The sequence below is a fragment of the Ursus maritimus genome (genome assembly GCF_017311325.1).
Source record: "Ursus maritimus isolate PB19 chromosome X unlocalized genomic scaffold, ASM1731132v1 scaffold_X1, whole genome shotgun sequence".
In the NCBI taxonomy this organism is placed as follows: domain Eukaryota; kingdom Metazoa; phylum Chordata; class Mammalia; order Carnivora; family Ursidae; genus Ursus; species Ursus maritimus.
The window spans coordinates 105,333,704-105,344,898 of NW_024423319.1; positions in this window are offsets into that span (position 1 = coordinate 105,333,704).

The following is an 11,195-nucleotide window of genomic DNA, read 5'->3' on the forward strand; positions in this document are numbered from 1 at the left end:
TGCCTCCCAAGTTTTGGGTTAATTTGTCACGCAGCCGTCACAACTGCAACACCCATCCCACACTTGTGAAGAGTTATAGCCCTGCCGTTGAGGTCACCAGCCCAGAGCCCCCTGTCTTCATTGCTTTTAAAGACTTTGTCGAAGGTCACCCTTTGTGTAATCATGCTTACACCTCTGAGGGAGAATTCATCTGTGTCGCCTGGTTTGACACGTTCATCATATTATGTTAAAGCTACTTGTGTCTGCATCCCAGGTCAATTCTGAGTTGTCTTGGAGGACAGGCCCACGTATTCTCTCTCTTCACTGGAGCCTGGTATGTAGCAAGGCTAACAGCTCCTTATGTACTTACTGCATGAACCATAGACTCAAAATCCAGACCCCTCGTACAATAACAGACATAGTCAGTAGTTGTGTTTATGTATGCGTGTGTGTGTGTGTATTTTTTCTTTAAAAGCAATTCCTATGTATATCCATTACAAGGGAACATTATTCAGCCTTAAGAAGGGATCAGGTTCTGATACCTGCTACAACATGGATGAACCCTGAAGACATTATGCTAAGTAAAAAATGAACCCGACACAAAGGGACAGAGACTGTGTGACTCCACTCATACGAGGCACCCAGAGTAGTCAAATTCATAGAGACAGAAAGTAGAGGGGTGGTTGCCAGGGCCAGTGGGGAGGGGAATGGGAAGTTAGTGTTTAATGGGGATAGAGTTTCAGTTTGGGAAGATGAAAAGAGCTGTGAGTAGATGGCGGAGACAGTTGTACAACAACGTGAATGTATTTAATGATCCTTAACTATGCTTAAAAATGGTTACAATGGTAAATTTTATGTTATGTAAATTTTGCCACATTGGAAGAAAAGATTTCTGTATAACCTGTTACTTTTTTTTAAGATTTTATTTATTTATTTGAGAGAGAGAGAGAGGAATAGCCAGAGATAGCACGAGTGGGAAGGAGAGGGAGAAGCAGGCTCCCAGCTGAGCACAGAGCCTGACACTGGGCTTGATCCCAGGACCCTGAGATCATGACCCGAGCCAAAGGCAGATGCTTAATCAACTGAGCCACCCAGGTGTCCCTAATCTGTTACTTTTGAATATCACCAACAAGATATGGGGACCCATTACACAAACTCAGCCCTGAAGGAAGCGATAGAGATGCTTTCTGGACAAGTTCATCTCTTCCTCAAGACGTCTGTGGAAGAGCTACACAGGAAAAGAAGTCAAGTGCACATAGTGTGAGCCACTTCCCTTTCCTGTCATGTGCCACTGAGAGCCTTTGGGTTGAAAGTTCAACCCATGATCTTCCCCACATGCTTCCCACTCCTGTGGCTTCCTGTGGCTTCAGCTCTGTCAACAGATTCCAACTTGGCAGAGCTCATAAGGTACGCATCTCGTCCACATGCTCCTTATGGTGACCCCGGACTTGGTAACACCAGTTCTGAAGTGGAGCCCCCAAGGTGTCTGGCCCCTTGGCTCAAAGGAAAGAACACTGAACCGGAAGCTAGAGGGCCTGGGTTCATGTCCCATGTATGTGCCTCACTGCCCATGTGGCCTGAGCAAGTTGGTCTACAACCATGTTCCACTCTCACTGCCTGCCCCCCGTCATAATGCATTCTGAATTATACACGTGTAGAATGTGTGCTCTCCTACTCTTCTCCTCAGATTAAGACCATTAGTCATTTATTCTTTTACTGTGAATCAGTGTAATCAGATTGCAAGGGGGCACTAGATAATTTTGCTGTATGAGGAAGGCAGGCTTAGAAAGGGTCAGAGTGGGGGCACCTGGGTGACGCAGTCGGTTAAGTGTCTGACTCTTGGTTTTGGCTAAGGTCATGATCTCAGGGTCCTGGGATTGAGCGCAGTGTCAGACTCCACAGTCAGCAGGGAGTCTGCTTGAGGATTTCTCTCCATCTCCCTCTGCCCCTCCCCTTACTTGCTCGCTTTCTCTCTCTCTCTCCCCCTAAAGTAAATAAATAAATCTTAAAAAAAAAAAAAGAAGGAGAAAGGGTCAGGAGTGAGGGAGACAGGCCAAAGGGAGTCTTTGGTAAGTACCATGGCACTGCACTGGCTTCTAGGAACAGGGGAGAGAAGTCAGGAGCCGGGAGATTGCCAGTCAAGTTAAACCACCTTTGCTGTTTTATAGGAATATATCATAAAAACAGTCTAAGCTGGAATGCCTTTATGAGGTAGAGGACTGGTACCCTCCCTAGACAGAGTTTGATGTCTTGAGGAGAGGAAGGGGAGAAGGTATGTGTACTCCTGAGACCTTTCCCCTAATTCTGTGTTTTCTGACAGCTGTGTCCGTTAGGATTGGGTTCAGCTGTAATAGAGACCCTAAAACTAAGGGCTAAAAAGGCAGAAGTTTGTTTCTCAAATAAAAGAAGTTTAGAAGGTGCCAATCGAGGGCTGTTATGACAGCTCCATGGTCATAGGGGACCCAGGCTCCCTCCAAGCTTTCCACCTTGCCATCCCTACGATATGGTCATCATCCTTATAGTCTAAGATGGCTGCTGGAACTCCAGCCATCACATCATAATTCCGAGCTGCAGAATAGAAGATGAGAGGAAGGAGCACATGCCACCACCTTTTCAAGACTTCGCAGAACTTGCACCCATTACTTCAGTTTACTTGTTGACTGTAACTTAACCTTGATGCAATGGAGTCTGACAAATGTAGTTTTTTTTTTTAAAGATTTTATTTATTTATTTGACAGAGATAGAGACAGCCAGCGAGAGAGGGAACACAAGCAGGGGGAGTGGGAGAGGAAGAAGCAGGCTCATAGCAGAGGAGCCTGATGTGGGGCTCGATCCCACAATGCCGGGATCACGCCCTGAGCCGAAGGCAGACACTTAACCGCTGTGCCACCCAGGCGCCCCGACAAATGTAGTTTTTTAACTGGGAAGTACTATGTCAACTGAGAAACTGGGATTTTTTTTCATTTGAGAGCAAATTGGAGAATAGATATCTGGTAGGCAGTTAGGCCTATCGTGGTCATTAGGAAATCCGGTTTATTGAACTACACATTCCTTTAGCATTTATTAAGAGGTTGTAATGCAAGAACCACTTTAACCTTAAAACTTTTAGCTTCTTTTGATGTGTTATGTATAAAGATACCAAAGTTGTCCTATTCATTCAACAACATTTGCTGAATGCCAGTAAATGGCAAGCATGGCCCGGGAGATGAAAAGACACAGCTTTTGAGCCTTCCCTCCCTTTATCACTACAGCTCCTGATGCATAGGCTTCATAGATTTGGGCCCCTTAGCCTGGCTCTGCACACTCATGTTCTGGAAACAGCCGCGACTCCCTGCATATGGGGAAATCTTGGCCATACCTTGTGGGGGAAGTGAGCTGGTCATGACATTTTAGGCAACACTGAGAACCCAGAAAATATGGAATGCAGTGTGAATATCTATTGTTTCAAACTGAAGAGAGCTGTTTCCCTGAAAGGGAAACAGTTAGATTTAGTACTAAGAATAGAGCAAGAGAAACATGGGCCCAGTGCCTTCAGCTGAGAAATGAATTTCACTGGAGTCACAGTTATTGTCTATTGTCTCCATTGGTCGTTCTGGTTGGGCTGAGATCTGATTTCCACTTCAGTTCTCACAGTCAGCATTATTACTTCCCTTTGTGTAACTTTTGGGAAAAATTCAATATGAATCAGATCGTGTTGTTAGTTCCCACCAAAGAGAGACTTTTTTTTTTTTTTAATACAGGGAGAATAGACTCAGACTTAGATCAAAATGCTGACATCACAATGGAGTATCTTTGAGCGGGGCTGTTGAGTCCCCTGCCTTTCATTGTTTCCGAGTCTGCCCCTGAATGAGTGTTCCCAGCCTAATTTAGAACGGAGTGCACCTGCTGCTGGAGCCCTTTGACTTCCTTTAGCTCAGTCTTCCTCTTGTAGTTTTTAGGGTTTTTGTTTTTAAGGTTTTTTTTCATGATATTTACAAACCTGAGATTTATTATTGGATGCTTTCCTGTCAAGGGAACACAGAAAACTCTCCAATTTAAAGGGAACACTGAATTTCCAGATTCCCACCCTTGTTTGTTCTTACAGGCTAACCGTGGAGCTTTGGGCTTCCCAGAGATTCCAAGAGAAATCAAATAGTCTTCCAAAATTTTCTTCAAGTTGCCCAAATTCTGTTTTCTTTGCTCGAAACCAAGATTTTTAAAAAAATTTCTGGTAAAAAATACATAACAGAAATTTACCATCTTAAAAGTTTTTAGGTGTACATTTTGGTAAATATATTCACGCTGTTGTAAAAAAGAGCTCCCGAACCTTTTCATCTTGCAAAAGTGAAACTGAAACCCAATAAATGATAACTCCCTATTCCTTCCTCCCCTCAGCCCCTGTTTCTGTGAATCTGACTACTTCAGATACCTCACATAAGTAAAATCATACAGTATTTGGCTTATTTCACTTAGCATAATGTCCTTGAGGTTTATCCATGTTGTGGTATGTGACAGAGTGTCCTTTTTTTTTTTTAAGTAGGCTCCACGCCATATGTGGAGTTTGAACTCACAATCCTGAGATCAAGCGTCACATGCTCTACTAGCTGAGCCAGGTGCCCCAGGATGTCCTTCGTTTTTAAGGCTGAATAATATTCCATTGTATGTATCTGCTACGGTTTGTTGTCCATTCATCCATCACTGGACACTTGGGTAGCGGCCCTGTCTTGGTTCCTGTGAATGATGCCACAGGGAACATGGAGGTGCAGACAGCTCATCAAGGTCCTGCTTTTGAGGTCTGTTGGGTAAATAACCAGAAGCCAGATCACTCGATCATATGATAGTTCTATTTTTAATTTTTTGAGTAAACTCCATACTGTTTTCCTCTTTCAGTGCCAACCCAGAGGTACGGAGATCTTATTAATCCCTTTGCAGATTCAGAAGTGTACGTCAGGGAAACACCGCTGTTTCTGGCAGACACTTGAGAAATTGAGAGCGGAGCCAAATTGAAGTCAAATCGAAATGATCAAAATGAAGTTACAGCAAAATCATAGCAGTAAACCTTTCATTTTGAAATTAGACTCTTGAAAATTTGTTTTGTTTTCGATCCGATTTTCACTTCTTTATACTATTTTTTGGCCCTTTCTCGTTAAACCTCATTCTCCTTTACTCGGATGAATTGTCAGACATAAGAGTTAGAGATTACTTTTTTCTCTCCTAGTTCTCTTTGATTGTTAGGTGAAATAAAATGAGACAGAAAGCAAAACCCCTGAATGTGCACCATTACATAAATATTTTTATGGCTAAGGTTATGTGCAATTTTGGTCAGAGGTGCTACCCATGAATTTGATGTCAAGCCCTGCTGTGCTACGCCTTTGTACCAAGTTACTCTGATTGTGGTTAAAACACACACACACACACACACACACACACGCGCGCGCGCGCGCGCGCACACACACACACACACAGGTGAAGGGGATTAAGAGTTAAAAACTTCTAGTTATAAAATAAGTCAGGGTTCTTGGATGGCTCAGTCGGTTAAGCGTCTGTCTTTGGCTCAAGGTCATGATCTTGGGGGTCTGGAATGGAGCCCCACATCTGGCTCTCTGCTTAGCAGGCATCCTGCTTCTCCCTCTTCCTCTCTGTGCTTGCTCTCTCTCAAATAAATAAATTAAATCTTTTTTAACAAAATAAATAAGTCACGGGGATGAAAAGTACAGCAAGGGAATATAGTTGATAATATTCTAATAACTTTGTGTGGTGACAGATGGTAATTATATTTCTGGTAAGTATTTTGTCATCTGTAGAGTTGTGTGGTCGCTATGTTGTACACCTGAAACTAATATAATATTGTGTGTCAGCTGTACTTCACCTAAAACACACACACACACACACACACACACACACACACACTCGAAGAGGATCCCATCCCTTAAACAGTCTCATTTCAACATTTTTGTTTTGTCCTAACTCAGCCTAAGTGGTAGAGTCGAGCAGACCCAGCACGACCGCTGGCGGCTATGGAAGTTTTCCTTTATCCCTTTTTCTCCCAGACATCTGAAATAATAGGAAGGTTAAGAGGTGCTGTTTGAAGTCCAGATTGCTTGTAGTAGAAACACTCTGAGGACATGTCCTGGAGTGGAGGGTGCTAAGCTAAACGGTATGGAATCAAGACTGTGGATTCTGCCTACTTCCAGAAATTTCCTTCCTTCTTTGGGCAGCTGCTTTGCTTCGTAAGAAGCCCTAAAGACAGTGGTTCTTCTTGTCCTTAACCACACACTTGAATCACCTTGGGCAATCTAGAAAATTCAGATCCTCTAACCAGTGACATCAGAGTCTCGGGGAGGGGGGGCGACCCAGGCATCAGTATTTTTGTAAAGGTCCCCAAGGCTGAGAACCACTGTGACAGAGAGCAGATTGCTACTGCTTTCTCCCCAGCAGCATGATTTGTAAGCTTGCCATTTTTATTAAAGAACAGCGTATGAGCTTTTATTTCAAAGTTGAAGTGCCACATAATCTGTGATATTTACAGTCTGAAATACAAAAGTAATTTCCCACAAGGATTATTCTCTCTACAAGAAATAACAAATGGGTAAAATGTATGCACTCTAAATCAGTATGTCCCCAAATTAATTACCATTAAAAATCATTTTTTCCAGCTGATGAGTATTTGCCCAAACTATGGCTTACGTATTATTTCTCACATTTGTGTGGAACTTTACATTTTTCAAAGAGCTCCAGGTCTGTTCTTATTTGGGGTGTCCAGTTGTAGGTTCCCACACATTTTGCTTCTTGTGGTTCTTGGGAGTATTGAAAGGGTGTGACTCACTGGATTTTTTTTTTTACCCTTTTAATTCTTTTTCACAGTTGGCCTCCTCGTCTCCTACCTTTGATGTTAACTGGCTAAACTGTGGTTCGTTTCCTGTTATTTGCAACTTTGGAATTAAACACACAAATGAAGTCAAAGCAAATGAAAGGCCCAGGTCAGCTATCTTGCTAAGGGTCACAGCTGTGGTTCTGGAAGGTCCCAATCCAACAACTGGCTTGTCCTCCCTCCCTCCATTCCCCAAATGGAGGCCTCTCCCGCAGGGGCAGGGTGATTAAGGTTAGCCAAAAGCTTTCTCAAAAAATGTGTTATCTGAGTGAATGGTTAGTTATTTTCTCTGCTGAATCACATATTTTGTTGCTTGGGAAATGTGTTTGACAGAACTCAAAATGGATGATTTGTACCAGTTTATTCAGCTTGTAAGGCCTTGTCCTTGAATGTCCTTTACCCCGGAGATGCCGGGGATAGGAATGTGTTGCAAGTTTGCTTCTTGGTTGGTGGGAGGGGGTGGAAAGGAGGCATTATGGTCAGTACATTTTCTTAGAATTTAGAGTCTGAGGTACTTGTGTTCATTGCAGTTTATAACACAGAACTTCAAAATTCCAAGGCCATAAACTTGAACATCTACCCCACAGGTTGGTTGTGCAGATTAAATGAGATAATACAAGTTATGCACAGTAAATGTTCTTAAGCAGCCACTTAATGTGATCACTTATTAGAAAAACATTCTGGTTTTAGTATATTTTCTGTCACCAGAAAAGAATTGAATGCAACAGTCTTACCTGTTACTCTACTACATGCCAGGCTTGTGCTGTACACAACAGGAGGCAGAAAAAAGCAGTAACGTGGCCCCTACCGAGACTTTTAGGACCTACCAAGGTGGGGAGAAGAGCCACCCCCGTGTGATATATTCAGGAATATGAGGGAGTCTGTAAGCAGGGGCTGTGGTTCTTTGCCATGGGCTGGGGTGGAGCTTGAGCTGGGAGTTCAAGGACAGAGAATGAGGAGGGATTCTAAGAAGGAGGATCAGCTGAAAAGGCTAGGCCATTACCTCAGTAATTGGCTCTGATTCCCACAGGCCTCGGCTGCATTTGCAGCAGGTGCTCCCTCAAGGAAGGAAGATGGCAACCAACAGCCCTCAGCTACAGCCTCCAGCTTGAGAACTATCTGGAAATAGTGGGAGCTGTGAAACCTGGGCTTACCCAACCCTGAGCCAATTCCTGGCAGGAGTCTAGGGAGGGGCAGGGTACCATGACTAATAACCTTACTGGGACACCAGGGTCAAGAAGATGGGATGGGGAGTGGGCTGGCAAAGACTAGCCGCCACAGACCACGATATTTGGAATTCTGATTTTTTGCTTTCTAGACAGAAAACCAAAAAATCTGGACTATTTCATAAACACACCAGAAACCAAACAACCCCATATGTAGTCCCCTGTACTGTCTACTGGATACCACATTAAAGTCATTGTCATCCTCAGCCCTATACAGACATTTGAGCAAAGGTTTACTACATTGCTCGCCTCTCTTCCCTGGCATTCAGCACATTTTCTCTATGATTTCTCCCAAGTCCCCCTTTTCCTTGCTCTTTCCCAGCTTGCAAACCATGTGATTCTATTTTTAAATGTTTTCTGTTCCTCCTTGTCTTACTTAGCCTTTAGATTTTCACCATGTCCTCTTTTGGACTCTTTCTAAACAAAACACTAATAATGAAAAACTTTTCTAAAAGCTTTTAGGACGTTGTACGCAACAACATGGGAGGATTGGGGCCGTTGCCCCTGGACCCACCCCAGACTTCACTCTAAGAGTCCAGGTGGGCATGTGTAGATTGTGATGATGATGTGATTTTTAACTATTTTACAAAAAGAAAGAAGTTAGGCACAAATCCAGCAGCATCAGGCAGAGTATCTTCAAAAATAGATCTTCCGTATGTAAATACTTATATTAAAAGGTGATTTTTTCCAACCACAATAATCCCTTTCTAAACCTTTCAATGAGTCTAAAAACAGACTTGCTATACTATTCCCAAATCTACATGTGTTTAAATTTTTTTTTGTTTATTTTCAGTACTCAAATGGGAAAGGCAAAGATTTATCTGAGTTCTGAAGATACTGTTTCCTTAGCAGGAAATGAAACTGCCAGTGTTTCACAAAGCAGACAAAGTACCTAATTTGATGAAGAAATCATGCTGACGCACCAGAAGAAAATGATCTTCAGCGTAATCAACTGAACATTTGTGTGTGTTTCTAAAATTAAGTTGCCTTTTAAAAAATCACATTGCTTTATAGACCAAGTCATCTATTGGTGTGATCCACAATTTAAAATGTATTTTAAGAATTTCTGACTTAACATGGTGATTAGATAACACAAAGTCACAACCATTCATATTCGGGGATAAGGTGGATGGAGTTGGAAGTGGAAGGAAAAGCTACTGGAAAAGTTTAAGAACAGAGCAGTGTCAGCCATACATACTGCTTTTTATTTTTTGAGAATTTGCATTTTTGAGTGACCTGTTTATATTTTTGCTTTAACCCAATTAGCAAGTTGCACAGCTTTACCCGGTGGCAAAAGTTTGTTTTAAGTAACTATTTTGTTAGCTGATTATTTCGTTTACCTTATAGTCCTCCAGATTACTTTAAAAATTATAGCTTGTAATTCTTGCAATATATGTTTCATCACTTTGCTCATCTTACAACCATGACTTTCTCTACAAGAGTAACTGGAAAGCAAAATATTAGAATTTCCAGCCTCCCTTGCAGCTAAAGGTTACCGTGTGACATGTCCCAGCAAATGAAGTGTAGGTAGACATGCACAGAGATGCTTTTCTTCAGCATTTAAAAAAAGGGGGGCAAGCTATATGAGGACAGGCTCGGTATTCTACCCTCTGCCTTCTCGCTTTCCCTGTGTGGAAAATGGACACGTTGTTTGGTGGTGCTGGAAGTGACAAGCTAACTGCTGAGAGGAGTAGGAGTTAATTAGCCAAAGGGAAACCAGGATCTTCAAAGAAGGATGGTGCCCTGCCTAGAAATTATACTTAATAAAGCATGATGGAAGGATTGGCTATCTGGTGCATCTGTCTTGGAATCATCAAAAGCCTGCCCAGTGGATGAGGTGCTACTCCAGCTCCAGTGAGCAGAATAAGGCCGCCGTTGGGTGAATGCAAATCGCAGAGAGGCAGCTTTCCACTCCAGGCTAGCTGAAGTTTTTCACAAATGGAGCTTTCCAGCAGTCCTTTGAGTTACCGTGTAGGTAATTTCCCTATCACCCAATGTGTTCAAGTAGATGCTGACTGACATCCCCCTAGGAACAGTAGAGATGGGAGTCCTGCGTTAATGCAGTGATTGTACTATTTCAATTTTGTTCAAGCATTTCTGCTCTCATATGCCCTAAAAGAATTTTGAACAACTGTGTACCCCCTCACATATTTTGTCTTTTAAATTTAAAATTTTTAAATTTTCTCTTGCATATTTCAAATTGACATCTTATATTCGTAAAAACATAGGTTAAGTAATTGCAAAGAATGCAATTTCTGATATACTATGTATTATGTGCCTCCTTTAAATATCTTTTTATTGTTTCAAAATCTTGGCACAGCTCCTTTTGCTCATCCAGTTAATGGAAGGTGACTGCTCTCTTAACCTAATGGCCAAGCCAATCCTCACTGTCAAACTAGACAAATCAAACTAACTTTTAAAGAATTGTGCAAAATGTTAGCCCTCTTCCTGCTCACCAAACAGTGGCGGACCTATCACTGACATGATTCTTGCTTTTGTGGTGCTCTACTAGAGGAGACAGATCTTAAAGAATTCCACAAACAGCAAATTACAACTGGGCAGAGTGCAAGTCAGGAGGTGTTAGAGGAATGTGTAACAGGAGGTGGGTGGGTGGGTGGTGTGGGAGGGCTTCCCTGAGGAAGTGACAGTTTGAGCTGAGGAGGAATAGGAGCAAACTAGGTGAAAGGGAATGGAAATCTTCAAAGAAAATCTCACTCCATTTTTCAATTCAAATAAACAGGAAATATTATCTCATTCTAATGCTTAGATAAAACAGTTTGTCACCTGGATAAAATAAGTTGCAATTCCTATCAATTTTTTTTTTTTAGGTCTTGAGAGAGAAAATTGTCCTAAATCTAGTCTGGGATAGAACTTCTATGTCTGATATAATTTGCAGTCTCTTCTGGGAGTTAATTAACAATCTTGACAAAATCCTTGAGCAATCTCTTCATGGAATGTTATGGTTACCCCTAGCTGACTGACTGCTGATGCTCTTTAACTAGTAGTTTCTGTATTGTACCACTGATAGCTCTACCAAGAGAGAACCTTTGAATTAGCTTGCTTAGGGGCCTCTTCCTTTGTGGAGTTTGAAATAAAACCTTCTTCTGTGCTCCTAAGAGATCCAAGAAGCTAGTGAAGGG